The sequence below is a fragment of the Cynocephalus volans genome, chromosome 15 (genome assembly GCF_027409185.1).
Source record: "Cynocephalus volans isolate mCynVol1 chromosome 15, mCynVol1.pri, whole genome shotgun sequence".
In the NCBI taxonomy this organism is placed as follows: domain Eukaryota; kingdom Metazoa; phylum Chordata; class Mammalia; order Dermoptera; family Cynocephalidae; genus Cynocephalus; species Cynocephalus volans.
This window is the reverse complement of record NC_084474.1, coordinates 34,564,819-34,576,100: the sequence shown is the minus strand read 5'-3', so window position 1 is coordinate 34,576,100 and position 11,282 is coordinate 34,564,819. Positions and strand designations below refer to the sequence as shown.

The following is an 11,282-nucleotide window of genomic DNA, read 5'->3' as shown; positions in this document are numbered from 1 at the left end:
AGATGTACTACTTGAATTGAGGGATTATTGAAATGAGTGATGACTTTATAGAATAGGGGGTCTGTTTAAAGGGCAAAATACCGGGTAGAATATTATAGTGGAAAGGTGGAAGGGTGTTAGGTGTCTGGAAGAAAGAAAGAAGGAAGGATAAAGAAATGTAAGGTGACAATAAAGTTTCTCACCTTGTTTGCACCATTACTTGGGGCTGACCTCTAATTCTAGGGTATAGGCACTGTTGATTTTTCCAAAGGAACTGTTGGTAAAGTCACTTTCATTCACTCAGTAAATATCTATTGAGAAACTACTCTGTTCTGAGCACATCTAGGAGCTTGAGATACAATGATGAACAAGAGAGTTAAAGGGATCTGCCTCAAAGAGCCTATGTGCTACTTAGAGGAGAAAGATTAGATTAAGAAATTTTAAAAAATACATTAAGTTTGGATTGTGATAGGCAAAAATAAAGCAAATTAAAATGAGACATGATAGAAAGTAATTGAGAGGTTATTACCCTGGATACTGAAGAAAAATCTCATCTAAGGAGATATGAAAATGTGTTTATGAATCTTGCAGTGGTTGTTAGAAGAGAAATGGAACAGTATCTGGATAGAGATTTTATTTATTTATTTATTTTTATTTTTATTTTCTTAATTTTATTTTATCAATATACAATGTGGTTGAATATTGTGGCCCTTTACTGAAACCCCCTCCCTCCTCCCTCTCCCCGCTCCCAGCCAACAATGTCCTTTCTGTTTGATTGTCGTATCAGCTTCAAGGAATTGTAGTTCTTATGTCTTCTTCCCCTCCCCCACCGCACCCGTTTTTTTTTTGTATGTGTGGATAGAGATTTTAAGTTAAAGGTATTTTTTTTAAATGGGACATTAGAGTATGATTAAAAAAAAATGCAATGAGAGATACTACAGCATGCTTATATATTTTGGAAACTAGTAGAGTATAGAGGAAGAGATGGATGATGTAGGATAAAGGAAGATATTTTCAAATGTGAAGTCTGAGTGTTGACCTGGGATGGGACCCTAAGCACCAAGTGAGTAATGAGCCTTTGGTAGGAAACGGGCACTTCTTCCATCTAGAGGAGAGACACTGAGTACACAGGTACAGATGCAGATAGGTTAATAGTTTAGTTGATATTAGGACAGAGGTCCTCATGTCTTTTTCCTTCCTCCCTCCCTCCCTCCCTCCCTCCTTCCCTCCCTTCCTTCCTTTTCTTCTTCCTTCCTTCCCCTGTGTTTACTCCTTTATTCTAACGAAGGTGGGGAGAGAAACATTTGAATCATTCGCCATAAGGTGCTGCTATTTCCAAACTTCTAGATACACGTAATTAACACTTTTCCCATGAGTTAGAAATTCATTTTAATGTAAATGCTGACAAACTCAGTAGAGTTTATATTTTTATTTCAAAGTTTAAATAAAAATGTCTTGAATAAACTATTAGTTCTTTGAGAAGAAATATGCCCAACACTGAGCAATTTCATGAATCATTGGTCTTTGCTGTTGCACATCAGGGCATTTTTTAGATTCTATCTAAAGCAATGCTATTCTAGTATTCTAGTCATGTTTGCATGCCTACAGGGAAACATTCCTTTTTTTTGATAAACAAAATATCCTTAATATATGAAAAGAAAACATTATAGAATTGATTTAAGAAGAACAAAAATGCAAAATTAGCAAAAATTTTCAATACTAAAAGAACCCCAAAAGGTTATTTGAAATGTCAATCTTATCTTTAATTAACCACAAAGTTTTGATGTACTAGAAAAACAAATTCAAATTCAGTTTAATTCTTTGTTTGATTAATATAGCAACTATTTTGAGAGGTTTGCATCTCATAGTTAATTTGAATGAATTATGATGCTAATTAACATAGAAATCATATCAATGCAGTATACTAATGAATGCTTAATCCCTGTTTCTCAAATACTTACAGTGCAGAACTTGAATTACCTTGGCTTCTTTTGTCTGTTTTTGGTTCTTCACTCTCCCTAGGACTCAGGTGACTTGAAATCTACCCATATCATCATTATTTACTACTTATTAACTCTGTGCCTATAACTTTTGCATATTAAAGTTAAATAAACTATAGTCATGTAAAAATTTTGTAAAACACAGGATTGAGTAAAACCTTCTGACTTCCATTCCATAATTCAATTAGCTTGATAAGTTAGGTTCTCTCTTATTTATTTGTTCATTCATTATTCATTCATTTAACATATATTTATTGAAACCTGATATGGTAGCATTAGACATACAGAAGAGAATAAGACAGCAGAGAACCCTGGCCCAATGAGCCTATCATTTATTGGAGAAAATAGACATCTAACTAATAATTTCAAGTGTGACGAGTGCTAATGATTGGGGAAACACAAGGTTTTGTGGAAAGGTTAGCCTTTCACAGACCAGAAGAAACATGGAAACAATCATAAAAATATGAACATTGTCCAACCAATCCTTGACCTTAATTTTCAAGCATCACTTTTCACATACTTGGCTGAGAAAAACCCTTGTATAATTTTGGAGAATGATGATATCCTGGATACTTGGCCTATGTAGATTAATAACTTTAGTTCATGGAGCAAAAATTATCCTAATTTATATATAATTACAGCATATTTAGTCAGTCTGATAATCAAACTCTATCTACAGTTGTCTAAATATCTTAGGTCTAAAAATAGCTATGGGTCTCCAAATAATTTCTAATTTTCATGTGGTAAATGTAATGACAACTTGAGAACCAGCTTTTACATGAATAATGTCAGAAGATATATCCGTGTTTCTGATTTGTACTCTTCTTTCGCATTTGGCAATAAACATTTTCAATGGAGATGATGAAATCAGTGCAGACAAGGCTGATTTCATTTAAAAAGAATGAAAAGCATGTTTCTTAACTAGTGGATTGGCAAACCGAGTCAAAGATTTTTAAAAAACCTGGCTGTTGTTTGATTTAAAGATATAGAAGTCTACAATTTGGAAGAATTACTTTAAAACTATTTTTAAACATGAAATTTTTGTATAAGGCTTGATACCTTCCCTTGAATCAGTATCAAGAGATTTAAACATTTTTTGCACTGTTCCATGTCCCAAGAAAATTCTTTACATGACCTGTGCTAAATGACTAGTACTGTATGAAATTACCTCACATTTCAATGAACCAATATGGAAACTTTGTAACTTACATGACATAAGAAATCATTTTGAAACTTAGTCAAAGAATTCAGTTTACCAAATGCAGTACTGCTGCTTTTTCTGGTTTATTTGCCAAAGACAAATAGTTAAAGTCTAACAAAAAAAAATAACAATAATAAACTGGGATGGATTTTTAGTGCTCTTTCAAGTACTGAAGAGCTCAATTCTTTTACTTATCCAATATTACTAGTTACTCTTTACCTTTATAGTAAGTTTAGCATATAAGATAATTTAAATCTTTTAGTTAATTAAAAACTACACATACACACATAAATGTAATATATACAGAAGGGTCTTTCAGTTTGGGAAAAATAGAACAAATACTAATCATTCCATGAACTTTTTGAAGTACGCTTGTGTGTGTGTCTGTGTGTGTGTGTGTGTGTGTGTATGTGTGTACATATGTAAGATGTAGTCATGTTTGTGATTGGGAATAGTCACAGGGATTAAAGAGTGTGCATTTAGCTAAAAATATGGATTAATTATATCGTTAGAATCAAATAATGTGAGAGCTGTCAATGACAGAGAGGAAAATGTAGTCTGACTAGTTAGAAACAGAGAACAACAGAGGGCACACCATGCCAATAATGAAGTAGGAAAGAAATATAAATTGGAACTGGAGTCTAGTTTTAATTACTTATTTATCTGTTTATTTACACCACAGCCATTTACTTATTGAGAATCTGTATGTGCTTGTACTATGCACTTTTCATGGAATTTAAAGAAATCAAGATGAATATGTATTACAATTTCCAGCCCCTTGATTGAAACACTAGTGCTTCTATGTATCCGTATTTCAACCCTTGGTCTTCTTCATAAAAACATTAAAACACATTAGAGAAGAAACAGGGGAAAAAGAAAAGAAGGTGAGGGAGATTAGTTTGGGAAATATATCAAGAATAGAACAAAAAGACAAATAGATGAAAAGAAAATAAAAAATTGGAAAGCCCACTCAAGAGATGAAATACCTGAATAATAAGTTCCAGAAGCACAGAGTAGAGAAAAGGTGAAAGGAGGCCTCATGAAAGCAGTCTTCTCAAGACAAAGGATGTAAATTTCTCTATATAGAGGATCCACCAAGCACCCAAGATAATAGATTAAATTAAGCATATAATTGTGAAGTTAAGAACAACGCTTTGGAACAAAGATATGGTTCTAATTGCTCACACACACACAAAAAGGGAAATAAATACTAGAGAAACATATGTAGAGTATTAAGAATCAGAATTGCTTCAGAATTTTCAACAGCAATACTGGAAGCTAGGTTGATGAACTCATATGTTCAATATTTGAAGGAAAATGATATCTAACCTAGAATTCTATGCACACTCAAACTATTAATCAAACTGATGGAGAGAATAAAAATATTGCAGATATGCACAATCTCACAAAATATGTTTCCCATATGCTCTTTCTCAGGAAGCAACCATAGTATGTGCTCTACAAATATAAGGTAGCAAATTAAAAATGAGAAAAATGAGGTACACAGAAAACAAGAGATTCAACCCAGGAGAGAGGTGAAGGGAATCCCCAGGATGATATTAAAGACAGAGAGCAGTATGACTGCTGTGCCCTAAGCCTACGGAGACCCAGCCCAGATTTCAGCACATTCATGAATGTACAGATTTATATAGTTTAGAACCTCACAACACACCATCCTTTCCCCAAATGCCTTTTCTCTCTTAACTCTCATTTTAACAACAGACTTTAGATTCCTGCAGACTTCAATTCAGAAATGCACACACACAAACACACAACTTTACCCTAATAAAAGAAGGTATCCTCTATGTGGTACATGCTCCTATATGCCTGAACTATCCCTGATAGATACATAAAAAGTTAATAACAATTACTGACTCTAAGAGGGGAAATAGGTGGCTGAAATCAAAAAGTGTAAAAGAATTACTTTTCACTCACCACTGTTACTTTTGAATTTTGTACCAAGAGCATGTATTATTTGGACAAATGATAAAAAAAAATAAACAGATGAAAATAAAATGCATCTTCCCCCCAACCAGAGTGTTCAGTTGTGTCACATGTCTCTTGAAAGTCTTCAAAAGCTCATCAGTTCCACAAAGATTCTTCAGAAACGGGGTGATGCTAGGCTATTCCTAGTCCAGTATACCTGAACCTCAACGTCCTCTGGAGCCAGAGTTGGCATCTATACCTTACTTATATGTCACCAGGAAATTAGTTCAGAAGAGGAGGCCTAAACATACCTAAATATAATAAGGGACAAAAAACAAACAAACAAACAAAAAACTAATCCAATTATTGAGAAGAATGAAAGGGGGTGGTAGAGGAAGTTCTGTGTACACTGAAACCATGTAAAATGCTGGAATAACTTATGCACATATAATTTTCAAAATATGTATGAATTTTTAACAGTGGAGTCAGATTTAATTTTCACAGGAAACACACAGCTCTGTAATGGGTTTTTTATTTTTGAAAGTTCTTGTATTTTTTGTTCAGAAATTAATGTAAAGGTTACCATTTTTTCTTTTCACTTATGCTGTTAAAAGATGATCTCTTTTTAGCTGAACAAAGCCAACAGAAATGTGACAATTTATAATTAAGCTTAATCTTATTTGTTAGAAAAATAAGTCATAACTTGAAGATCTATTTATCTTGCTTACTTGATGTTTATCTATTTATCTTGCTATTTGTCTTGCTACATGACTTGAGGTTCATCTATTTATCTTGCTAAAGCACTGTAACATTGACTTGGAGCATCAATATTAGTATTGCCCAAATGTTCTCTTGAAATTGTCCCTAAACACATAACAAGTCTGTCTCTATAATTTTATCATCTATAATGCTTTAAATTTTTACCATATGAGAGCAGATATTAAATGCTCACTTCAGCAGTATGTGTACCTAAAATAGAATAATATAGAGAAGATTAACATGGTCCTTGCACAAGAATGTCATAACATTTGTAAAGCTTTCAGTATTTTTATACAAAAACAAAAAGAATTTGTGGCTAGCAGACCGGTCCTACAAGAACTACTAAATAGATTCCTTAAGATGAACATGAAAAGACACCACACAGTAACTTGAATTCATATGAAGAAATAAAGAGCAACAATAAAAGTAACTACACAGGTAAGAATATTTTTAAAAGGATAATTTTTTGTTGTTTGTAAAATATTTTTTCTCCTCTCCTATTTAAAAGACAAAATTATAAATCTATGTTTATGAGTATATAATGGATAAAGATGAAATATTTATGACAATAAAAACAGAGGGGAATGAAGGAGCAAATCTACATAGGAACAAAGTTTTCATATACTGGTATAAATTAAGATGCTAATTGTAATCCTTAGGGAAAGCATTAAGGAAATAACTCAGAAATACAGTTAGAGATAAGGAAAATTGGACATCCATATATAGAAGAATGAAACTAGACACATACCTTTTACCATATACCAAAATCAACTCGAAATGAATGAAAGAATTAAATATATGTCCTGAAACTATAAAATTTCTAAAAGATAACATAGGGGAAGCACTTCAGGAAGTAGGACTGGGCATAGACTTTATGAATGTGACCCCCTGTTGGGAAAAATAGGAAAATGTTAGTACCCCTCAGATGTTGAGTCTTGCCGAGCATTTGCTGTATATGTCCCCAGGTGTTCCTTGTTACTGCTTAATGTAGGTTGTGTATGGGCAACCAGGTGTCCACGGTTGTGGGCTTAAGTATAAAAGACTAACAGCTCTGATCCATGGCACCTCCCAGCCCTGGGATGCCCCCCATGTGGGGGGCATGGGGAGGCCACTACTGGAGGCTGCTGCTAGTGCTCCTGAGACCCTTGGCAAAGCCACTGCGACTGCCAGACCTATAAGCTACCGGACCTGTAATCTGCTACTGCTGAGTGTTGCTTTTTGTTGCTTTGTCCCCCACGGATTTGTCACACCTTTTCCCCTGGGTGACGGAATGGCAAAGGATTACTCAAAGCCCGTCTATTCTGAGCAGTGAGAAGCCCCTAAGTGGTTAACTTCCCCTGGAACCCACAAGTGAGAGACATTCCTTCCTTGGGAAATAAACCCCGAATTGGGGTTCTCTTTCTGTATTTATTTTCCAGACCAGGAAGTTACAGGAAGAGAACATAGGTAGGGTTATAGTTTAGCAATATAGGCTGGTAACTTTCAGTGAAACAAGCCAGATGACATTCCAATAAGGCAATTAAATGGTCCTATCAAAAAATAAAAAGCTTTATCTTAACAAATATTCCTTCTCTTTCTAACAATTTTCCAGTACCTATGCATGTCAATCAGTAACCTGCCTGTCCTTGAGCCAGCAAGCTTGCTGTGCCACAAATCTTTATCTTACACCAGAGACTTTATAGCCTGAGGAAAATTTCCAGTCCTCTGCAAGGTCAATATTTGAAACTGCAAGGCTTTGGAAAACCAGGCCCTGCGAAGTACATTTGCTTTATAGTATATTCCACATCGCCCCTGTTTTATTTATTTAAAAGAAAAAGAAAAAGCTATAGATCAGGTTGGCACAGTTAAGACAAAAGCATGTAAAGCAAAGTTGGTATCATTTAGCATGGCAAGTCCTTTCAGTTTACTTCAGGTGAGGACTGATGATGTCATTGTCTCTCAGGGCCGCTGCAGCAGCATCACTCCAGGTGCTGTGAATTTGGTGTAATTACCAATTGTTGAAATGCTGGAAAGGGATTCTGCTCCACATAATAGCTGATTCTGAGTCCAGAGAGTTTGTTATTATTAGTTCACCTGTCCGGGACATTATTGTGTCTAGTCTTATGTAAAATTTTTGATCAATTACAAGTCCTTTGTTTAAGAACAGGATGTCTCATCCAAGTTACAAACACCTTCTTTAAGGCCAGGAAAATTTAGAGAACTGCTTTTGTAGAGAAGATGTTATTTCCCCCTTTATGATCAGGCATTCCTCATAAAAGCATTAATGATCAATATCTAGGTTGAAAAGGTCTTACTTTTCTTTGTATAAATCTCTCAGTGTTGTGAAGGCTCGTTCCCAGGTGATGATAGAAAGAAGCATCTCGGCTCACATTCTCTCAGTAATCTGTCCCATGTTGGGGGGAAAGATGAACAGCAAGATGAAGCAGCAGTTTAAGCCAAATTTCGGCAACATGAAAGAGTGATCAGCAACTTGGAAGTGAGACATGCTATCTTACATCCAAAGTTTTAAATTATATCCTGCTATAAAGAGAGAGTTAATTTTCATTGAACTTATAACAATAGCCATATTGCCATAATAATCATAAGGTACTTAAAATTATTAAATTTGGGGGGATCAAATAGGGAGAAAACAAATGCTTTTATCTCTGTTTTAAATGACATTTTACCAAACTGATGTTAGTTATAGATAGCTTAAGAGGGAGAGAGAGTTTTCTTACATTTGGAAAACATTAGGAGAACCAGTAGTGTTTTAAAATAAGAAAATTGTAAAAACCCATAATTTTTTTAAATTGGTTCACTAATTAACTTTTGTTGTTTTGACTTTTGTGAACAATTTCACAAACCCATCAGTTTCTTTATTTAGTATTTTGGAACTTCGGTTTAAAGCTATGAACTCAAAGTTTGTTGGGAAACTGTACTTATCAGAGTTTTTTCATGAAATATTTGAAGACATATTTTAAAATTATAATTAAACTGAGATTATGACCAGTAGCATTTATATCAAGACACAGATATTTAAGAACCTTACGAGATTTTGGGACACATATCCATAACACCTTCAGTACTGATAAGAACAGATACTACACTTGATCTTAGCCAAAAGGCCGAGAAGCGATAATAACACCTTCAGTACTGACAATGCTTTCCCATATAGTCTAATTTATTAAATAAGACAATTAGTTTTGATACATCTATTATATATCTTTTGAGAAACTCCAGGGCCCTTGGAATTCCTCAAAGTTAAAGTTAAAATGTTGAGCTTTTAGAATTTGGTTTTGGAAAGTTTTGTTAAATAACAAAAGTCTTAAAACATTTAGTTGAATAAGATCACAAATTACTACAAAAAATAAAACCAAAGTGACAAAGGGTTTTAAAGGCAGAGAGCACAAGAACTTATCATGAAATAAGTTTTTTAAACCAGTTATCCAAGGGACAAAGAAAACCTTTTACAAGTTTGCATCAAGAGCATTTAAGTGAAAAGAACTTTAGTAATCCTGTTTGATTAGTAAAGCTAGGCAATGATGTGTGCTGAGAAGAACACTTTTATACATTCAGGTTAGTGAATAGGCGTCCATTTATCACGGCAAATTATACAAAGCCCAGTTTGAGTTTTAGCTATATTTACCAAATGCATATTTATGGTTTCCCAGCCAAAAACTTGGTGTATTAGATCTATACCCTTATCAGTTAATGCTAACTAGGGCCTATGCGATATTTGGCATAAGTTTCTTTTCACTAGCCATTTCAGGTCCCAGGTTTAGACACAGGGCCATATATATATATATATATTAAAGATATTTTCTCGTGGCATGGCCAGGAGGCAGAGCTGAGATAACAAAGAGACATATTGACCTAGAGACAAATTTAGGTCAAAAGTTTGAATCGAATTTTGAAAATATATTTATCAAAACTTTAGAAGATTTAAGTCATGTGAACTTTAAAGTATACTTATTTATTTAATGAGCACATAATAATTAATAAATTAATTAATTTAATTTTGGTACCTTGCACATAAAATGATTACAGATACAGACATGAACATATAGACATAACATACAGCTTACACACGCATATATGCAGACATAAACAACAAGAACAAACAAGGATCTTATAGGTTTTGTTCAAGATGTTAAAAAAAGCTCACTAGTGAAAAGGACAGTCAGGTTTAGATTGTGTTTTTTCAAAAAGACTTATTGGTGAGGCCTCACCCTGCCTTAAAGAAAGCAACATAACAAATTTACATTGTAAAGCAAAATATGCAAGCCTTTTCAAGAAGATGCAGAGAAGATTTTTTTTTTTAAGAATATAGCATAGAATTCTACTATAGGATTTTGTGAAGAAATACATAGATGAGACTAGAAGAGAATTTAGAAGTCTGTTTAAGATAACCAGGTGGATGTCAGAAAATTTGAGACCATCTAATTAAACATGTAGATTTTAGTCTAGTTTTTGTTTCTGAAACGGGTTACCGGGCTCAAGAGCTGATCCACCAATCAGAGATGAAACCATCTGACTCTTGAGGTTTTTAGGAGAAGAGCAGTAGACCCAAAAGGGGTCTGGTTGGTGCCATGGCTGCTTTTCTTCATAAAACTCTAGCGTCTTCAGAGGAAAAGAGTAGCACATGCAGTTAAGAAAAGAACCACTGCTTTTAAGAGAGGAGATAAGCATTGTGCAGATAAGAAAGAAAAACATGCTCAAACAATACCAACACTGTAAAGAAATATTAACTTCTTTTACTTTAGATTGTCCAATTTCAAGTTTTCTTAGTCACTGGCAAAGACTAAGTTTTATCCTTTTTTGGTGACATAAACATGTCTTAGTTTATGTTAAGGTCTTGGATAGGTCTCAGAGCGACTTGACATAGATTCCTAGTTGTTAGGTGGGAAGCCTTAACGAGACCCATTGCATAATTAATCAGTGATCAATTTGTTCCCAAATTTTTATGTTAAGGCTCCCTTCCTTGAGGTATCAAGGACATGGTTGTTGAATATCCACTAATAGTTTTACAAGCTGCCATTCAGTTACTTACAGCCTGTTGCTTTAAGGAGACATTGGAGTTGTAAAGTATGTTCTGTCTCCTCTTTTGTTAACGAATTATCCATACTTTCAAAGTACAGAGAAGGAAAAAAAATCTCCAGGGTTGAAAAGACCTAACTTTGACCTGCCGCAGGTGTGTAATTGCTAATGGAAAGCCACCTGTGATTCCCTTACTGGGATGTGTCTCCCTTATTAGGGACTCCCTTGCCAGGATGAATTGGACGTCCTTTTCCTCTCCAATGCTTGGCAGGTCAGTCTCCGATCTGTGGAGAACGTCCTCTCATGGGGCACCATCTTGTTGCTTTGCTCCCCATGGATTTGTCACCCCTCCTTAGGCAACCTGGTAGTCTCCCACTTCCAGGAGGTCACCATATTGATGC

At 34.6% G+C, this 11,282-nt stretch overlaps 1 non-coding gene and 1 pseudogene across 1 annotated transcript; one reads left to right on the top strand and one right to left on the bottom strand.

Annotated features, from left to right (window-relative positions):
* Positions 1–6,050: 6,050 nt before the first annotated feature.
* LOC134364291 (U6 spliceosomal RNA) lies at positions 6,051–6,156 on the top strand. The gene has a single exon (XR_010021833.1). It is a non-coding gene; the product is annotated as a U6 spliceosomal RNA (small nuclear RNA).
* A 2,655-nt stretch (positions 6,157–8,811) lies between these two features.
* On the bottom strand, positions 8,812–8,981 carry LOC134364266 (U2 spliceosomal RNA; annotated as a pseudogene).
* Positions 8,982–11,282: the final 2,301 nt, after the last annotated feature.